At 40.9% G+C, this 14,615-nt stretch overlaps 1 long non-coding RNA gene across 1 annotated transcript in view; it reads right to left on the reverse strand.

Annotated features, from left to right (window-relative positions):
* Window positions 1-14,615, reverse strand: part of Gm38415 (predicted gene, 38415) — a 40,905-nt gene that overhangs the window by 18,355 nt on the left and 7,935 nt on the right. Inside the window, exon 2 of the long non-coding RNA NR_131056.1 lies at window positions 12,987-13,020. This is a non-coding gene — a long non-coding RNA (predicted gene, 38415). The remainder of the gene's footprint in view (window positions 1-12,986; window positions 13,021-14,615) is intronic.

The raw sequence follows: 14,615 nt of genomic DNA on the forward strand, positions 1-14,615 counted from the left end.
ATGTTCATAGTAGCCTTATTTATAATAGCCAGAAGCTGGAAAGAACCCAGATGCCCCTCAACAGAGGAATGGATACAGAAAATGTGGTACATTTACACAATGGAGTACTACTCAGCTATTAAAAAGAATGAATTTATGAAATTCCTAGGCAAATGGTTGGACCTGGAGGGCATCATCCTGAGAGAGGTAACTCTTCACAAAAGAGCTCACATGATATGTACTCACTGATAAGTGGATATTAGCCCAGAAACTTAGAACACCCAAGATACAATTTGCGAACCACATGAAACTCAAGAAGAATGAAGACAAAAGTGTGGACACTTTGCCCCTTCTTAGAATTGGGAACAAAACACCCATGGAAGGAGTTACAGAGACAAAGTTTGGAGCTGAGACAAAAGGATGAACCATCTAGAGACTGCCATATCCAGGGATCCATCCCATAATCGGCCTCCAAACGCCTACACCATTGCATACACTAGCAAGATTTTGCTGAAAGGACCCTGATATAGCTCTCTTGTGAGACTATGCTGGAGTGTAGCAAACACAGAAGTGGATGTTCACAGTCAGCTATTGGATGGATCACAGGGCTCCCAATGGAGGAGCTAGAGAAAGTACCCAAGGAGCTAAAGGGATCTGCAACCCTATAGGTGGAACAACAATACGAACTAACCTGTACCCCGGAGCTCTTGTCTCTATCGGCATATGTATCAAAAGATGGCCTAGTCGGCCATCAGTGGAAAGAGAGGCCCTTTGGTCATGCAAACTTTATATGCCTCAATACAGGGGAACGCCAGGGCCAAAAAGTGGGAGTGGGTGGATAGGGGAGTTGGGGGGGTATGGGGGACTATTGGGATAGCATTGGAATTGTAAATGAGGAAAATACCTAATAAAATATTTTTTTAAAAAAACAATTACAGCTTGTCAATTATCCATAGCAAATACCCACAACCTGTCAATCTTCATAGGAAAAGCCCACAACCAATCAATCATCCACAGGAAATAGCTACAGTCTGTTGTTTATGCACATGGCACACCCCCAACCTAGCAATCATCTTGAGGAAAAACCTATATCCTATCAATCATCCATAGGAATTGCCCACAGCTTGAGAATCATCCATAAGAAATGCACATAGCTGATAGCCAAATATCACAGGGATAGTGTGGGTAGCACTGGAGTGCAGACATACCTGTGAGCACAGGTAAGACTGTAAGAACCCTCAGGACACAGGATCTGAGGAACAGCTATGGACAGGTCCTTCTGGTTTCTGTCTGCACCCCAGAGCTAACACTGTGCTACAGCTTTTCATACCCAAATTCCTCCCAGAGAGACCTGGTCTCCCAGGAGTACTGACACACAGGCTTGCAGGAGGGACAAGCCACAGTCAAAGACAGTGAGACCAGCTAGTGCCAGAGATAACCAGATGTCAAGAAGCAAGGGCAAATGCATAAGCAACAGAAACCAAGCCTACTTGGGATCATCAGAACCCAGTTCTCCCACTACAGCAAGCCCTGGATACCCCAATACACCACAAAAGCAAGTCTCTGATTTAAAATAACATCTCATGATGATGATAGAGGACTTTAAGAAGGATGTAAACAACTCCCTTAAAATGCAGGAGAACACACGTAAACAGAAGCCCTTAAAGAGGTTACATTAAAAAAAAAATCCCTTAAAGAATTACAGCAAAACACAACAAACAGGTGAAGAAATTGAACAAAACCATCCAGGATCTAAAAATGGAATTAGAAACAATAAAGAAATCACAAAGAGAGACAGCCTTGGAGATAGACCACCTAGGAAAGGTCAGTAGTTATAGATGCAAGCATCACCAACAAAATACAAGAGCTAGAGAAGAGAATCTCAGGTGCAGAAGGGAACATAGAAAACATTGACACAACAGTCAAAGACAATGCAAAATGCAAAGAGTTCCTAATCTAAAACACCCAGGAAATCCAGGACACAATGAGAAGACCAAACTTAAGGATAGAAGACTATGAAGAGTCCCAACTTAAAGGGTCAGTAAATATCTTCAACAAAATTATAGGAGAAAACTTCCATAATCTAAAGAAAGAGACAATCATGAACATACAAGAAGCCTACAGAACTCCAAATAGATTGGACCAGAAAAGAAATTCCTCTTGACACATAATAGACAAAACACCAAATGCACTAAACAAAGAAAGAATATTAAAAACATTAAGGGAAAAAGGTCAAGTAACATATAAAGGCGGACCTATCAGAATTACACCAGACTTCTCACCAGAGACTGAAAGCTAGAAAATCCTGGGCACATATCATACAGTCCCTAAGAGAACACAAATGCCAGCCTAGGCTACTATATCCAGCAGAACTCTCAATTACCATAGATGGAGAAACCAAGATATTCCATGACAAATAAAATTTACACCATATCTTTCCATAAAACCAGCTGTATAAAGGATAATAGATGGAAAACTCTAAAACTAGGAGGGAAACTACACCCTAGAAAAAGCAAGAAAGCAATCTTTCAACAAACCCAAAAGAAGATAGCCACAGAAACATAATTCCACCTCTAACAACAAAAATAAAGGGAAGTAACAATTACTTTTCATCAACTCTTACCATAAATGGACTCAATTCCCCCCAAAAAACATAGGTGAGCAGGCTAGATATATAAACAGGATCCAGCATTTTTCTTCATACAGGAAACCCAACTCAGTGACAAAGAGAGACACTACCTCAGAGTAAAATGTTGGAAAACAATTTTCCAAGCAAATGGTCCCAAAAAAGAAGCTGGAGTAACCATCCTAATACTGAATAAAATCAACTTTTAACCAAAAGTTATCAAAAAAGACAAGGAAAGACACTTCATACCGGTCAAAGGAAAAATCCACCAAGATGAACTCTCAATTCTGAACATCTATGCTCAAAGATGCAAAAGCACCCACATTCACAAAAGAAACTTTGCTAAAGTTCAAAGCACACATCACACCCCACACAATAATAGTGGGATACTCTTAGCAATGGACTGATAAGGGAAACAGAAAATAAACAGAGATACAGTGAAACTAACAGTAGCAATGGTTCTAATGTTAGACCTAGTGGGGAAACCCCCACTCAATTTCTGATCCAGCGTGCACCCAAGAATCACGAACAGAACAGAATGCCTTGATGTAATTACATGAGGTCGTTTAATTACAGAGCTCCGGACCAACATGCATTCCACACAGGAGATAACGAATGTCGGCCACAAGGCTTGAAAGCTAGGGAGTTTTATGGGGTAAGGGGCTTAGGGGTGTGGAATTCAGCATAGCGACACACTATTGGCTTATTTAAACATTAACAGAAAGATTACATGTCAGCAAAAGGGCATCAGGACTTTGTTCCTGTGGGCTGGGGGCTTATCTTTGTTCACATAGCAACCAGTTGATGTATGACTTTACCCGGCATCAAGGGGCAGTAGACAGAGGGGAGGTTCCGGCTAGGTGGTGTTGACCCAGACAAGATAGCCCTGCTTGTCCTCACACTCTTCTTTATCTTATAGGTTAAGCTGTTCCCAGCAATGTTTTAACCACGGGGCATACCCAGGTTTGTTTGTTGTTTTTTCTCAGCCCCAGGCAGCCTCTAGGCTCACAAACAACCAGCAATTTCTGAGTACTTTATATGACTTACAGGTCTTGAAATTTCATCTTTCTTTTATTAACAGATATGTATAGAACATTTCATCCTAAAGCAAAAGAACATACCTTCTTCTCAGTACCTCATGGCACCTTCTCCAAAACTGACCATATAAATGATCACAAAACAGGCCTCAACAGACACAAAAAGATTGAAATAATCTCATACACCCTATCAGATCACCATGTACTAAGGCTTGTCTTAAATAACAACAACAATAGCAACAACAAAAAAACAGAAAGCACACATCCACATGGAAGCTGAACAACACTCTTCTCAGTGATAACTTGGTCAAGGAAGAAATAAGAAATTAAAGGCTTTTTAGAAGTTAGTGAAAATGAAGACATATCATGCCAAAACTTATGGGACACAGAATGCAGTTGTAAGAGGAAAATTCATAGCTCTAAGTGCCTCTATTAAGAAACTGAAGAGAGCTTACAGCTTGACAGTACAACTGAAAGCTCTAGAACAAAAATAAGAAAATGCACCCAAGAGGAGATGATGGCAGGAATGAATCAAACTCAGGGCTGAAATCAACCAAATAGAAAGAAAAAGAGCTATACAAAGAATCAACCAAACCAGGAGCTGGTTCTTTGAGAAAATCAACAAGATAGATAAACCCTTAGGCAGACTAACAAGAAGTCACAGAGACAGTATCCAAATTAATAAAATCAGAAATAACAAGGGAGACATAACAACGAAATATATTTTTAACATTATTTTTATTGTTGAATATTGACAGTTGAAAATATTAAAATCATGTTCTACAAAAAAATAAATGGAAGCTGAATATACAAATTTTATCAGGAAGGTGTACAGTGACCTAACTAAAGTTTTATTAAGCACTGTCTGAATTTGTCAATAGATATTGGACCAGAAAAAAGATAATGCCACTGGAAAAAAGAAGTAAGTAAGAAAGAAGAGAAGAGAAGAGAAGAGAAGAGAGGAGAGAAGAGGGGAGGGGAGGGGAGGGGAGGGGAGGGGAGGGGAGGGGAGAGGAGAGGAGAGAAGAGAAGAGAAGAGAAGAGAAGAGAAGAGAAGAGAAGAGAAGAGAAGAGAAGAGAAAGAGAAAAGAGAAAAGAGAAAAGAGAAAAGAGAACAGAAAAGAAAAGAGAAAAGAGAAAAGAGAAAAGAGAAAAGAGAAAAGAGAAAAGAGAGAGAAAAGAGAAAAGAGAAAGGAGAAAAAAGAAAAGAGAAAAGAGAGAGAAAAGAGAAAGAGAAAGAGAAAAGAGAAAAGAGAAAAGAGAAAAAAAGAGAAAAGAGAAAAGAGAAAAGAGAAAAGAGAAGGAAAGGAAAGGAAAGGAAAGGAAAGGAAAGGAAAGGAAAGGAAAGGAAAGGAAAGGAAAGGAAAGGAAAGGAAAGGAAAGGAAAGGAAAGGAAAGGAAAGGAAAGGAAAGGAAAGGAAAGGAAAGGAAAGGAAAGGAAAGGAAAGGAAAGGAAAGGAAAGGAAAGGAAAGGAAAGGAAAAAAGAAAAGAAAAGAAAAGAAAAGAAAAGAAAAGAAAAGAAAAGAAAAGAAAAGAAAAGAAAAAAGAAATATAGAGAGGAGCATCTAGCACAAGAGCATGAAGTGACCCACAGTGTCGCAGGACCAGCAAGGGGAACCAGAGAAGGGCACCTGACTCCAAAATTTTTGCCAGCTCCCTCTTCTACCCTACCTGCCCATCCAGAGGAGCACACAGCTGCCAGTGGATGAGAAAAACCCCAGCTCTCTCACTATACTGAACTTACCATAGGTAGAGGTAGAGCAAATGGATCAAGCCACCTGTGAATGGTCTAGCCAGTCCAGGTTAATGAGCATGAAATGGAGTCCCTTATAAAGTCTCCCTGTGTCCCGAGAAGGTCTTGGGGCGGTTCCATCTATGTGAGTGAGCCAGGTCTGGGTGCCAACATCCAGAGAAGAAAGCTCAGGTCTCTGGCCCCCAAACAAGTACCTTGGTCTGAGCCAACAGAATGTCAGGCTTCTTTCCTATAGAATAATAAATCCATGTTCGGAAGACTCTCCAAGCCAGGGGACATCTGTATATCAGAGGAAGAACTGTGGAGTTCAACAGTGCCTGCTCCACAGTCAGCTGTGGCCCCTTACATAGGCTCCTGGTGCAGCCAGCATGTCTGGCCTCCTGAAGGCACTGAGGTATTTATGGACTAGGAATCCAGACCAGAGATACCAAGCAGCCGCAAATTGATCCTCCTGCCTTGTCATCCCCTCCTATTTACCTGAGATGAGGTCAGAAACTGACATTGTATATTCATCCCTGGCCCCCAGAACCTGTCACTACACCCTTATTTACCAACAGACCCTGTCACCAGACACAGCTGCCTCACTGCCAAAGACACAGTTTAATGGATGCAGATAGTGATGAACTTCACAGAGGCTGATGTTCCGAGGGTGCGGGCAGCCACCTGTGCTATTGTACTGGGGAGTGCCCTCCTCCTTGTAACCTGTACAGAGACATCATGCACTGCTCTGGCGTGACTATGGTTTCTGAGCAGCTGCTGGACTTAGTTAAATGGCCCTCCGTGGGTTTCTCTTGGAGATGATGACCCATGTAAAACCCCCATCCACCTGCAAAGCAGATCCCCTAGATGTGCCTGCTCCTGCCTGCTCCTAGCCCTGCCTCTGTCTGGAACCCACCCAGACATGAACAGGCTTCTAATTGCATGGTGGCTTGCCAGGCCTTCCAACATCATTAGGATTCATCAACATAATGCCCTGGCTCCAGCCACAGCTACCCAGCTTATCATGGGCCACCTTGACCTCAGGAAGGAGGTGACTTGTGATGTGAGCTCCTGCTGAGACCTCTGTTGCATCACTGTCACATGAGAAGGGGCTCCAGAAAGACTTGCCACCAAAAGCATGCTGAAGCCTGCCATCATATATTGATAAAGGCAGAAGGGAGAGGACTATGTAAATGACTTATCAATGGCCAGGCCTGGCTCTCAGGCCCTGCAGTCAGGGAGGGGCCTACATGGTGGGCTTGGTGTTATTGTAGTTGTTTTTTGATGAAACTCCTTATTTGAATTGTTGACTTGAATTCATTTTTATTGGATATTTTCTTTATTTACATTTCAAATGTTATCCCCTTTTCTGGTTCCCTCCCTGCAACCCCCCCAAAAAAAGCCCTCATTCCAGAAATTTAAAAGTACACCTGAAAGCTCTAGAACAAGAAGAAGAAAATACACCCAAGAGGAGGAGATGGCAGGAATGAATCAAACTCGGGGCTGAAATCACCAAATAGAAAAAGAGCTATACAAGGGATCAACCAAATCAAGAGCTGGTTCTTTGAGTAAATCAACAAGATAGACAAACCTTTATCCAAAATAAAGGCATAGAGACAGTATCCAAATAACCAAAATCAGAGATGATAAAGGAGACATAACAATAGACAATCAGAAAATTCAACAAATTAATAGGTTTTATTGAAAGACCTGTATCCACAAAGTTGGAAAATCTTAATGAAATGGACTTTTTTTTTCTAGACAGATACCACTTATCAAAGTTAAATCAAGACCAGGTAAACTATTTACACAGTCCTATAATCCCTGAAGAAGTAGAAGCAGTAAAAGCCTCACAACCAGCTCTTACCCTCTTGCTCTCTTGCCTCTCTCTTCCCCCTGGTGTCCCCTCTCTTTCACTCCCTTCCCCTCTTTCTCCATGTGACCATGGCCAGCCCCTATGTCTCTACTCTCTCCTTCTGTCTGCCTTTCTCTAACTCTGCTACCCTCTTCACTTTCCTCTCCATGCCCTAAATAAGCTCTATTCTATACTTTAAAAAAAAAAAAAGTCTCATAACCAAAAAGCCCAGGACCAGATGGTTTTAGTGCAGAAATCTACCAGAACTTCAAAGAAGAGCTAATACTCCTCAAACTAGTCCACAAAATAGAAACAGAAGGAACACTGCCAAACTCATTGTATAAGCAACAGTCACCCTGATACCTAAACCAAGAAGCACTGAACAATGAAAGAGAACTTCAGACCAATTCCTTTTATAAACATTGATGCAAAAATACTCAAGAAAAGACTCGCAAAACAAATCCAGCAGCACATTAAAAATATCACCCATCATGGTCAAGTAGACATCATCCAGGGATGCAGGAATGATTCAATACATTGCTAGGGTTTCTTCTCAAAGATAAAAATGTTTTTAAAACAGAGTGATGGGTGCACAATTTTAATGACATACTAAGAAAGCACTACTAGATTGTATACTTTCAAAGAATGAACTTAGTACATAAGTGTATTACATACCTGTAAACCCATTATTATTGAAAGATAAATTATGTTATTTCATGTGTATGTATGTCTTGCCTACATGTATGTGTGTGCACTGTGTGCATGTCTGGGCCTGTGAAGATGCAAGAGGGATTTGGATAGCCTATAATTGGCTTTGAAAATGGTTGTGAGCTGCCTCATAGGTGTTATTTTAATGATTGCATGTCTAGTTCTTGTTCTTTTTCATAGGTTTTTCATCTCCAGTGTTGCCTTTATTTGTGTTTTCTGTATTGCTTCTAATTTCCATTTTTAGATCGTGGACCATTTTATTCATTTGCTTTACCTGCTTGATTGTATTTTCCTGTATTTGTGTAAGAGATTTGTTTCCTCTTTAGGGGCTTCTATGTGTTTGAATATGTTTCCCTGTGTTTCTTTAAGGGAAATATTTATATCCTCTTTCAAGGCCTCTATCATCTTCATGAGATGGGATTTAAGGTCATAGTCTTGCTCTTCAGGTGTGTTAGGATACCCAGTGCTTGCTGTCATAGAAGAGTTCCATTTTGATGATGCCATATTACATTGGCTTCTGTAGGTTATATTTTTGGGCTTGCCTTTTGTCATCTAGTAGTCTCTGGTGTTGAGTGTCTTAAATTGAAGCAGGCCTCCCAGAAGACAGGTGAAGATATGTGTCTCACGTTTGAGCAGGCCACCTCAGTGGTAGGCAGAGTTGTTTTTATGTAGGGGTGGCAGTTGGAGCTGGCCTCTTGGCAGGTATGCAGAGCTGTGGGTACTCCATGATTGTTGCTGGTGTAGGTTTGGACTGGAAGGAAGCAGACTGTTGGAGTCCCTGCACACTGGGAGATTGTATAGGGGTAGGGGTAGTGTCTCACCTGAATGTGCTGGGTAATGGCCCACCTCTTTGGAGGTAGGAAAAGCTGTGTGTGTTGGGTTAGAGCCAGCCTCTTGGCAGGCATCAGAGCTGAGGCTGATTGATTGATTGATTGATTGATTGATTGATTGATTGATTGATTGATTTTTACAAATAATTCTCAGGCAGGGCATAAAATGTACTACCAAGGAAAAATATTGATAAGTAAGAGTTTTTCTTTGTCAAAAAGCCCCATTAGAAGTAAAAAGACAAATCTGTAAGTGGAGAAAGACATTTACTATACACATATTTAGTAAAGAAGTTGCAGAATACACACACAAAATAAGGAACTCATAAATTCCCAGTTAAAGTCAGGCCAAGTTAAAAATGAGTGAACAATTTAAACAAGTCCCATGTGGAATAAGATATACAGAGGACTAGGAAAGATATTCCTTGTGATTAGTTTTCCAGAAAATACAAGCAAAGGTTATAAGTAATAGCCTCTAGATGAATATTAGAATGACAATATGAAAAAGCCTGATAATACCAATTATTGGTGAGGATGTGGTGTGAAAATCATCCACTGATGACAACAGAATACATATTTTAGCACCTTCAACATGCTTCCAGAATGTCTATTCAAGCTGAATATAGGACCCAGTGGTTCCTTTCCTCCATACAATGGAGGATGTGTTCATATGCTCACTGAGAGTCCTGGCAGCAATATGCAGTGAGTTCTCATGTGGAAAAGTCAGGAAATTGTAATTGTTGTTATTAGAAGATGAGTCCATTCATAGAGCAGAGAGTAAGTAAATTAATGGAGTGGCTCCTATATACAACAGAGTGAAGAACTACAAAGAAGTACATGGTATGATTCTGCTACTGTAAGAGAGATAAAAGTCACCATACATAGTTCTGGAGAGATGACCCCACAGTTAAGATCGGCTTTTGCAGAGGTCCTGAGGTCAATTCCTAGCACTTGTATGGCAGGTTACAGCTGTGAGTAACTGTAGTCCCGTGGGATCTGATACCATCTTCTGATGTACATGGACATTAAATAAATAAATAAATTTGAATTTCTTTAAATTAAAAATAAATGATCATGCTAGCAGCTGAATAGAAATAATAGTTTCTGAGGTAACTTTAAAGCTCCTGTCTGTTTTGTTTTCATTTTGAGACAGGTCTCATGTAGACCCAGCTAGTTTCAAACTCACTGGTAAAGTGAGAAAGACTTTAAACTCCATGGTCCTCTTGCCTCTACCTTCTCAGTACTGGGATTACAGGAGTATACCATCACACTCAACTAAAGCACCCACGTATTGGCATGTGTCCTATTGATTTGAAAACTTAAAACTTGTCAACTTTGACTTGCACATATTTCTGTATGTATATATACTAATCCTTTAATGCATTTCATACTGAAATTTTTCACACAATAATATTGCGTGGACAGATGCCCCAAAAGGACAAGAAACGTATCCAGTGTGATACTGGGATGAGAAGTGGAGCCAGTGCTCTGTATAACATCTTCCTCTGTATTCAAATCCTTTCACATTCCTAGCTCAACTCCTTACTGGACTTAGAGCTACCAATGGCCAGTACTTGAACTATGTTTTTCTAGTCAGTACAAGGCAGGAATCCATATTTCTGAGTGTGCTTCGTGAGGAGTGGAGGTCAGAGACAAAAACCCCATCACTTACTCACTTGCTCTTTCCACTCTGGCTCTACCAGATCTCCTAAGCTTACCCTGGCTCTTGGTTCCTGTATGTACATGTGGGGATCTACCAGCAGAAAGATGTTCTTCCTCTGAGTTCTATCCTCAATAGCCCAAACTCTTGACTCCTCCTCCATACTTGGTCAAATCATTGTCATCTTTGAGACAGGAATACTTCAGTCATGTGTTCAGCAGGGCAGGTAGAGAAGAGTAAAGAATGAGGTTGAAGAAACATCTGTTATGGATAGCCACGTTTTTTCTGCTTAGACGATGACTGCACCTCTCAATCATAGGCCCCATGTGCTCAAGGAAGTAGAGTACACGTTTGGCACAACTCCATGTGGTATCAGCTCAGAACCCAACTCCCATTTCTCGCTGGCCGCAAGACACTGTCGTCTCCCTGCGTTCTTCCCCAAAACAGGGAAGGGGAGTATCAGTGTGTGCTGGCAGCTCACCAGAATAGGTAGCAGAACTGTCGTCTTGCTTCTTCCTCCATGTAACCAGAAACCTTTCCATCGCTGCCTACCAAAGAAACAAGTCCTGGATGTTGATAAGAGCCCCCACTGAAAAGTCTGCCTGCAAACCTTGACAACCCCTCCACAGCTCATGAATCCAGTAGCTGATCACACATCACCCACTCCAACCTGTCAGGAGGCAAGGAAGCACCAATTGACTTCAAGCTAAGGGACAGGGTTTCCTCCTATTAGCTCCTTTGGGCTTCTTATACATTTGGTACTAGACAAAACATAAAGTATGCAAGGGAAAACCTTATCCCATCTCAAAGGGACAGTTTTCTACCCATCTGATAACATTTGGAAACTCAATACTCTGGGATTTATGTCTGGCCAAAATCTATGCCAACCCAGGTTGTGGTTAACAGAACTCAACGACAGTCCAAAAAACAATGACATCAGGTTTGGCCTGTTCATTTGTACCCTACTGCTTACCCTTTTCCTGTAGGTTTTCCTATCCCTGCAGACCCTACCTTGACTCTACTCCAGGTCTCCCACTCTCTTACCTTCCTAAGTACCTTCCACTCCACTCCTCTTCGTCAATTTTAACCCTTGTAACACTTTCCTTCTTAGCCTTGAACCCTTGCTTTGACTTCTGAGTATTTGATTCCTATCTGCACATGGATCCAATTGTTCCTACTCCCTTAGTAGAATACTTTGGAAGTATTGCGGGAAAATCTATTTTATAGGGACTATGGTATAATTAAGAACGTGATTGTGGCATTCTTTAAAACATGTGGCACTTGCTGACTCAAGACACTAGTGAGTTGTCTGAGGCTCAAATTATATACTTTTCTCCAGATTCACAGGTTCACAGGACCCAGGGCTCTTTTCTTGTCTTTTCGAGATCAAAAGAATTTGAGAACACTTTCATTTGGATCCTTTAGGGATTATACTAAAATAAGTATTAGTATTAGAAGTACATTAGTAATTACCCTTAAAACACACCCAACTGTGATAAAATGCACCTTGTCTCCTTTGCTTCATTATCTGGCCCTCAACCTTGCTGAGGCAGGATATCTCTGCTCTGGTGGTGCCATGTTATCCTGGCTGTTATTAGTTGTATTCTCAGGTTAACCTTTAACCTTGCCTGCTTGCCAGGAAGTCAGTCAGCATCCGGTATAAGCACATCAAAGAACAATAGACAGCATCTTATCCCCTGTGTTCCATTTTCCAGCCTACAACTCTGCCTGCCTCCCCAGAGGGCTTCTGGCACTAGGGACAACAAAGTAAGAACTTGCTCCAAGCAATTGAACCCCCAAGTCACTTTAAAGCACACCCAACAGCAATAAAGAGGACCCTGTCTCTTGTGCTCCATTTTCAATTCTTCAATGCTACCTCCTTTCTCAGAGGCCTGCTCTTATCAGGGACAACTAGGTAAGAACTTGTCCCAAGCCTTCGAAAGACAAATTTCCTGAAAACACACCAAAGAGCCATAAACTGCACCTCACTTCCTGTACTCCAGTCTGATCAACAATTAGACATGCATTTCCTGAGACCAGTTGGCACCAGGGACACCAGGTTAGGGTGGTACTAGAAACCTCAAAGGCAAGATAAACACCCAAAATACCATAGGGCATGCAGAGACTAGGGGAGACACCTTACTTGACCTGAAGAACCAATAGTCACCAGAGGCCCAAACCACTCAGGCCAGAAGGCAGAATATAAATAACATGGGAAACATCATCCAAAACCTGAAAAAAATCAACACACACACACACCAAACAAAAAGCCTCACCCATCCAACAAAGGTGTGATGGTTTATATGTGCTTGGCCCAGGGAGTGGCAGGTGTGGCCTTGTTGAAGTAGATGTGTCACTGTGGATGTGGGCTTTACAATTCTAATCCTAGCTTCCTAGAAGCCACTATTCTGCTAGCAGCCTTCAGATGAAGATGTAGAACTCTCAGCTCCTCCTGCACTATGCCTTTCTGGATGTTGCCATGTTCCTGCATTGATTATAATGGACTGAACCTCTGAGCATTTAAGCCAGCCCCAATTAACTGTTGTCCTAATAAGAGTTACCTTGGTCATGGTGTCTGTTCACAGCAGTAAGACCCTAAAAAAGACAAAAGGTAAACTATGAAATTATCATCTAAAGTTATACTAACTGCAAAATCCAGATGGCTAAAGGTTAACCTGAGAACGCAGCCAATAACAGCCAGGATAACATGGCACCACCATAGCAGAGATATCCTGTTACAGCAAGCTCTGAGTACCCCAATATAACTGAAACAAATGAAAATGACCTTAAGTCAACTCTTATGCAGATAATAGAGACCTTTCAATAGGAATTGAATAAATCTTTTAAATACAGGAAAATACAATCAAATGGGAAGGAAATGAATCAAACTGTTCAAGCCCTGAAAATGCACATAGAAGATAAAAAGATAACACAAACTGAGGGAGTGCTGGGAATAAAATCCTCAGTAAGAAAACAGAAACTACAGACACAGCAACACCAACAGAATACAAGAGATGGAAGACAGAATCTCAGGTGCAAAAGGCATGACAAAAAAAAATTGATACTTTGGTCAAAGAAAATGTGAAATCTGATATCTGCCCAATCCTTTCTGAGCTCCATCTTCTAGTTCAACAACTCTACCTGTAATCCCCAGGCCCACAAGGCTGGCTGCCTACAGGGAGGCCTGCTGCCACCTTGGACAACCAGTCCCAGAAGCCTGTTACTACCAAGAACAACCAGGCCAGCCAACACCAGAAATAACCATATGGCTAAAGGCAAGCACAGGAACACAACCAACAAAGTCAGTCTAATATGGCATCATCAGAACTCACCTCTGATTTTCAAACACTCCTGAAGAGCAAGGCCTTGAATCTCCTTAAATGACCTTTAATTTCATCTTATGAAGATGATAGAAACCATTAAAGAAGTAAATAAATCTCTTAAAGACATAAAGTAAAATACAATGACTATGTAGAGGCCTTTTAAGAGGAAGCATTTCCCTTTAGAAATACAGGAAAATATATTCAAACAGTTGGGGGAAATGAATAAAACTGTTCAAAACCTGAAAAATGAAATAAAAGCAATAAGGAAAAAACAATGTGGCAACCCTGAAGATGGAAAACTTAGGAAAGAAAAGAGAAACTACAGGCACAAGCATCACCAACAGAATATAAGAGATGGAAGAGAAATCTCAGGCATACACTATACAATAGAAGAAATTAATACATTGTAGAAGAAAATGCCAAATCTAAAAAGTTTCTCACACAAAACTTTTGGAAATTTGGGACCAAACTTATACAAGAACCAAACTTAAGAATAATAGGAATAGAAGAGGGAGAAGACTCCCAGTTAAAAATCCCAGAAAACTTCAACAAAATCATGAAAGAAAACTTCCATTACCTAAAAAAAGAGATGGCTGTATATGTATAAAAGCTTACAGAACACCAATAGACTGAACCCCAAAAGAAAATCCTCCAGCCATGTAATAAAACACAAAATCTACAGAACAAAGAAAGGATCTTAAAAGCTTCAAGGGGGAAAGGCCAAGTGCGATACATAAAGGCAGATGTATCAGAATTGCTCCTTCTCAACAGACACTAAAAGCCAGAATGACAGGCCTCCTCAGATGTCTTGCAGACAAAATGCCACCTCAGGATACTATACCCAGCTTAACTTCCAATCACCATAGA

Source organism: Mus musculus, chromosome 8 (assembly GCF_000001635.26).
Source record: "Mus musculus strain C57BL/6J chromosome 8, GRCm38.p6 C57BL/6J".
NCBI lineage: Eukaryota > Metazoa > Chordata > Mammalia > Rodentia > Muridae > Mus > Mus musculus.